Genomic DNA, 7,191 nt, shown 5'->3' with positions numbered 1-7,191 from the left:
TGTTTTCTGCTCCAACCGGCCCTCCCCAACATCCTGCCTCCGCCACTGCAGGCATGCCGGCCTTTGGTTAATTGCTATACTTTTGAGGACACGTCACTAAAACGACTAGAAGAGGTACCACAAGTCTATAAAACCCTTATTGCATTTTTTTCATACGTACAAAAGTAAAGAATAAATGTGAATTTAGCTATATACTTTAAAAGTTGTACTAGTTTTGCATGTCTAATATTTTTTTTCTTATGATATTGTTTTGTTCGCAGGTATTTAATCCTTGGGGATTTTTATCTTTCCCTTTCAGAGTAGTCCAATTGATACTTTCGATGGACACACGACGGGTTGCCGATGATGTCGTCTAATCCATATTGGAAGGTTTAATAACGTACTTGAACACTAAAACTATATGACGGATGGTTCTAGATGGGGGCAGGGATCCTCCATTTCCTTTACCAGATGGAGGTCACATGTTGTCTGGCCTTTTCTCTATGCTCTCTCCACCTTATTATTTGCATCATTTCACATGTACAAGCCATCAAATGGTTATTACTGTTTCCAGTCTGTTGTTCCAGTGTACCGATTTGTGGTCAGGGCCCTGAAGCACAAGCTACTCACTATAGTATAGAACCGTGCTACAACTGTGAATTTTCCAATCCTGGTATAGCCCAATTTGAAGGTGTTACAAATCATTGCAGAGTAGAATTACAAGTAGCTATATGTGGATTGGAATTTACTGAAGCTTTGCATATTCAAACTTTTAAGTCAAATGAGACGTGCATTGCACGTGCAAGCTTACTAGTTACTACATAGTTAGATATATACAGGGATCCTTCGGTTCTCAAGAGTTCCATAGGATTTTCTATGGATATGAAGCCCAAGGACCTTTTTCTGAAGTATTCTTTGTACTCTATTGGAGAAAAAATCCATCCTCTCAGACCTCTAGTTATGATTTCATCTGTTAAAATTGTTACATATGCCTAAAATGAGGGGGAGAGAGAACTGAAGAGAGACTATCCAAGTTTTTAGGCTTAACAAGGATAGGTAAAACACAATTATATGGTACCTAGGTTTTTCTTAATCCCGTATTTTGATAATCAGATAATCATGTGAATCAAAGAGACCCTAAGAAGCTTTAGGGACTACAATTAAAAACATATGGCAGCATTCGGTCTCATCATGTGTACCACACAACTCTTTGCCTTCGAAACCCACACAAAGACACCACATAAAATGAATGGATTTGAAGGATATAATCTGTTTTTTACTTATAAAAGCATCATCAAAATCATCGTATGATTTTCCTAAAAGAGCAAAAAAGAAAGGCATAGAATTTACAAGAAAATACACACATGCAGAATTATCCAGCACATGCAACTTTGTTTTTTCAAAACCACTATAAATTACAATGGTATGAAACAACTCCACCGCTAAACCAAAGTGTCCAGATTTTGTTTATGCCTACAAAAGTTACAACCTGGAACAACTTCATCAAGAAAATGTTTCTCTTCAGTGCACTTATCAAGCTTTGTGTGTAACGTTTGGAGGTATCATGCAGTAGCAGAAACTTATATTTAATTCTCTTTGATTTCTAGAAGAAGTGACTTATATCGGTACTACATTAGCACAAAACCAGAGTCACAATGAACTTATAAGCTGGTAATAAACGTCGACCACATCATTGTACTATCCAACAATCTAAAAGAAGAGAAGTAGCACATTTGTAAAAGAAAATACACAGAAACATACCATAGATTAAAGCTTAACTTTCCTGTTCAATAGAGCTTCATCCATTACTGCACCACCATTACATATGAACACATACCATCTGCTTTGGACACAATACATGATGGACATAGTCGTCATGAGCATAATCCCAAACCTTTGGTGTTTCTAATTCAAGTGAAATGTGGTGTTCGGTTTCTCTCCAATGTTCAATAACATGACTATGGGGCTGGCATGGAGTGGAGCGGGGTGAGGCGCTGCAATTATCCAAAATTCCACATGCTATCAAGTTATAATAGTAAAGCTTGTAGGAATAAAGACGTGCAGAAAATGACTTCTGTGCATCAACCCACATGTAAAACATACACTATTTATTCTGCCCCACAGAGATCAAATCAAATGTGATATGTGGAACACAAAAGACAGTACACTTATTTTTATGAAGAAAGAGGCAACTTAAATGAAAGTACGAAACACAAGCATTCAGCAGGGGAATTGGCTAAATCAGAATTCTTTAACGTGGAGTAGGGAGAGATCAAGCCTGCTTATTTTATCCTTTCCCAGAGTGCAACTTATGTGACTTGAAAATTATACTACTCCCTTCGTCCGGAAATTCTTGTCACTCGAACGGATGTATCTAGAACTGAAATATGTTTAATACATCCATTTTAGCGATAAGTATTTCCGCACGAAGGCAGTACTAACTTTTTCTCAAATATAAGCTCAACGGTATAACTTTTATTAGGTATAACCCACATTTGGTTTGTTAAATTGATTTTTTTACGAAAAGGAGGAATACCCCCGGTTGTTAAATTGATGGTCAAAGTTGGATTTTGAAATGTGTGTGCGCCTTATTCATTTAAGTGGAGGGAGTAGTAAACTTATGTCAGACGTCTCGAATTCCTCCATGTACTTGCGTGAGCGTGAGCCCCCAGCTGAATGCTCTATCAATGCTAGCTTCCCATCGGCAAGCAGCTAGCAATTCAGTATCAGTATATATCTCTCACACACTGTCATAATATCGGTCTTTCCATTCCACCATTTTGCACACTATCCGCGTCTATAACAACTTAGACAACTGAGAACACAATCCACAAACTTACATGAATTGGAGGGTTGCAATTATGCGCCGTATCAACAGGCCATGAGGCTCTCGCCTCCACACGCTTCACAGCTCACGCTAGTGGCCATCGCTGCAGCCAGTGAGCCTCCACCTGATCCCTTCTGAGAGAGGCACCCATTTGTCGTCACCCCATGCTTTTTTCCCAATCGTATGTATGTTCTCCCTGAATCATGTAGTGTCATAAAATAATTTCTCTATATAAACTGAAAGTTGCTACGTAGGGGAGACAATAATTTACCAAATGTACACATTTCTGAAAGATAGTTATTCACCTTCAAATAGCATGGACAATATAAATAAGATGTGAATAGTTTGATAAGAAACCTCTTGCCAAGTCAGTAGACATTACTGCAAGTCATTGCATTCTACCTACAGCTCCATGATCCTCATTATAATCTGGAAGCTGGAATTGCACAATAACACTCATGGGTCCCCAGCTTTGAAGCAGGCTAATTGATTTCTTAAAACATTAGTAAGTGGAAAAGAATGAACCAATACATGACTACGTATTACACACCCATCTTTCTTTCTTGGAGCCTCTATACACACAGACCACGTCTGAATAGAAATTAGCACGAATTGTTCGCCTAATTGGTTCAAACTGAATATTGACAGAAGAAAATGACACAATACATGCTTCTCATGCACTGAATATTAATCTGCAAATAGAAATCCGACAACACCAAATTTGACAATTAAATTAACAAATCAGTCCACATTCTTCAGTTTGTAATCACCGAAGCAAATGTCTAAATATCTGCATCTAATTATTAGAATTTAGAAATAAGAACAAAGCCTCGCTACTATCTCGTCACACATCTAAGAAATACAGATGAAGAAGCCAACTTCAGTTTGATGACTCATAGTTACCAGATTATCGTTGTAGTGGCTAGGAAGATGGGAATGTTAACTGAAGCCTCACCAACAATGGTTGTGATTTGATTACGACAGGGGACGAGAGCCCAAGACAGTCTGGCACGCTGCCGCTGCCCCATCTTTCCACTTCAATTGATGTTCTGTTACCACCTAGCTATTCACAATGCATTTGTATCAATCCCTTTGTTACCACCTAGCTGTTCACAATGCATTTGTATCAATTCCTTTGGTTGAAAGGCAACTCACAATCCCTTTGGTTGAAACGCAAGGCAAATGTGAAACAAAGTCTAAGAGGGCCAGAATTCATCAGAACAGAAAAAGGTAGGTAGTCTGTAGTCTACAGATTAGGAACAGTTGAGCTTCAGTGTACAAGAAACTTACTTGTGGCCGATGGGAAGCAGAAGAGGAACATCGGTGCGGAGGCCAAGCTGAAGCTCAACTCCCGCGGCGAAGGGCGTGACGGCTCTCTCCCGCTGCGAAGGGAGGAACGGCAGGGGGCGGCGGCTCTATCCCGCAGCGAGAGGAGGAACGGCGGGGGCGGCTCTCTCCCGTGGCGAAGGGAGGAATGGCGGGGGACGGCGGCTCCCTCCCGCGGCGAAGGGAGAAACGGTGGGTGGGCGGCGGCTCCCTCCCGCGGTGAAGGGAGGAATGGCGAGTGGGCGGCGGCTCCCTCCCGCGGCGAGACGACGAACGGCGGGGGGTGGGGGGCGCGGCGGCTCTCTCCAGCGGCGAGAGGTCGTGCGGCCTGCGGCCGTGCTGTGGCGTCAGTTGGGGGAGAGGTCGTGCGGCCGTGCTGTGGCGTCCGTTGGGGCGAAAGGTCGTGTTCGCAGTGTTTTTTTAGCGACGGTGAGGGTTAGCGGTCGATGGGTTAGTGGCTTGATGCGTGGCTTGCAGCATTAAACACCGGAGGATTAAGAGCCATTAGATTTTGATGATGAATGGATATGATTGTTTGGATCTGCCCCTCTCTTCCTTTTATAGTGGTAGTAGATTATCCATATTTTTTGAATGAGCCCGGGGCGTGGCCCAACACGCAGGTAAGGCCCAGGCCAGCCTCTCCATCTTGCGGGTGTAGCAGCCCGAGCCAGACGCCCAGAGCCCCAGACGACCAGACCTAACCACGCGACGTGAGTTCCAGACCTCCAGGGAGCCGAGGCAGCCGCCGGCGCCCGCCGGTGACTCCCCTGCACTCCCCTGCTCGTCTGCTCCCCTCCCCTGACTCCGGCGCTCCCGTCCAGTCCCCTGCAGGCTGCAGCCCTGCTCGCCTGCTCGGCTGCGCTGCTCGCCTGGCTCGCCTGCTCTGCTTCTCCAGCCGGGCGCGGGGCGCCGCCGCGCCGGCTCTGCTCCGGCCCTGCTCCATCCTCCAGTCCTGCCGGCCTCTCCTGCCTCCCGGTCTCCCCCGCGCAACTGCTGCCCCGACTGTAGCCGGGGTAATTTCAAGCTTTCTTCATACAGCAAGTGCATCTCCAATAAATCCCAATACTGATGGTCTGATGCTAATGAATGGATATGGTACTGAATACTAGTAATGGCGGCTGCTGTTGTGTGGATGTGCTAATGTGTCTATGCTAATCAGTCCTGATGATAATGAATCATGAATGGTTGCTGCAGCTGTGTGGATGTGCTACCGCAGTACAATTTTTCATATGCTAATGTGTGGATGTGCTACTGCAGTACTGCTAATGGTTGCTGCTGCTGTCAAAAAATCAATTACATTTTAATTGAATTTGAAAGTGAATGCTGTTGCTGCTGTTGATATCAATTTCATTTTATTTTATAGAAATAAAAGATGAACATATTTTATTCATCGGTGGCCGCAATGGAAGTGTCTACACCCGCAAGTGATCAAGGGGCTGCCTGAGAGGGCTGAAGTACTGCTAATGATTTGGTACTCTTTTTTATCACGTACTGTTTGTAGTTTTTATCACGTATAGTAAGACACTGTTTAGTTGTATCTTTATAAGCATTGAGTTTAAATTCTAAATTTTTGGTGTAATTGAGCCATATTTGAGGTAGCTATAGCCTGATGGACGTTAAGTTTTCTCTCGCGCCGAAAATTTTTTTTGGGCCCGGGGCTTGGTAGCAAGCGTTGGACATATAGCTAGGGGTTGCTCATCCCCCATCGGATAGAGGCTAACTCTCGTGGATGATGTTTTTGATCCCGGTTGAACCGGCCTTTGCCCAAAGGTGAGCCTTGTCTTTGATGGTGGTGGAGAGACGGGTAACCAACGGCCGCTCGCCGTCGAAGTTGCAGTTGTTCTAGTGCTTCCTGGGGGTCTTTGCAAGCACCAAGGGGCAGTGCTTGGTAGCACGAGCTAGCCGAGTAGGATGCCGGTGAAGTCTAGGAAAAATGCACTTATTAAGTTATTACTAACATATGCCATGCGTGTGTTGCAATGAGCATTTAAGCAAAAGGTGTTTAAAAAAATACTAGATAAAAGAAAATCAACTACATCATTCGTATGATGGAGAAATAGTGATAGTAAATGTATAAATTATCTAAACTATGTGAGTGGCAGTGTCAATTTAGTGTGAACACTTGGGTTACTCCAATTTTAAGTTAAAATGCTTCATTGTTCATATCAAACTTTTGATGTTGCAAAAGTTGCTATAACTTAATATGATAAATTGATCGCTTGAATTTGGTGATGACTATGTATTCTTTTAATCACAAGAGCCATTTTTAAACCTTTTTCGTTTCCTCATGTTCCGTATAAAGGTTAAAGGGGAAAAACTGCCAAATCAGAAATAAGCTGACCTAGCCATGTGAACGTCAATATAATGGTGTCTGCAAATCTGAAGTATAATCAACAGTTTGATAATTTGAACATTATCTCGCGCCTTATATCTCTAATCTTGTCCAAATATTGCAGAAGATATCAGAGAGATGTTACCTTAGTTGTGTCTGGCAAAAATAAATTATTATCAACATAAATGTAGGGAAAAAAAGATCAACATGTAAAACCAGACTTCCTCTAGCTGTTATATGTGTCTCATAGTTTGTTTTCTTATGGTGCTCAAATATGTTAGTACAAATAAATAACGAAAATAGGCGGTGCATACTTGGAGCCTTGTATAATACTTGTGAGCAACAACAAATGATCAAGATATTTGTCATGCAAGATGCTAGAGAAAGTATTCATGGCAAAGATAAGAAGCTTCTAAAAATATCTAGATTATAAGAGAGTGGATTCTTGTCATGAAAAATAGCTAATATCGGTCATACTTCATGACATGCTATAGAAACTCCAGATATGAGATATATCAAGGTAGTTTCCAGTTGTTGTGCAGGGTCTGGATGGTTGCCACTTGGCACTAATGAGGATGCCATCTCTCTCATGTAAGGTAAGCAAGATAAGAAGGTAGCGGTCATTGAAGTGAGAGGAGTCAGCTACTAAGTTGTGAGGGGATGAACGACCTTAAGAACATATAGGTGTCCAAAGGGCGCCACTGGTAGAAGTGTACCAAATTGAGCA

General features: G+C 42.6%; 1 long non-coding RNA gene across 1 annotated transcript; it reads left to right on the top strand.

Annotated features, from left to right (window-relative positions):
* The first annotated feature begins 4,748 nt into the window (after positions 1 to 4,748).
* Positions 4,749 to 5,757, top strand: LOC123070711 (uncharacterized). Its single transcript, XR_006433906.1, has 2 exons — positions 4,749 to 5,145; positions 5,496 to 5,757. It is a non-coding gene; the product is annotated as an uncharacterized lncRNA (long non-coding RNA).
* Positions 5,758 to 7,191: the final 1,434 nt, after the last annotated feature.

Source organism: Triticum aestivum, chromosome 3B (genome assembly GCF_018294505.1).
Source record: "Triticum aestivum cultivar Chinese Spring chromosome 3B, IWGSC CS RefSeq v2.1, whole genome shotgun sequence".
Classification (NCBI taxonomy): Eukaryota; Viridiplantae; Streptophyta; class Magnoliopsida; order Poales; family Poaceae; genus Triticum; species Triticum aestivum.
The sequence above is the reverse complement of the archived record's forward strand: the minus strand, read 5'-3'. Positions and strand labels throughout refer to the sequence as shown.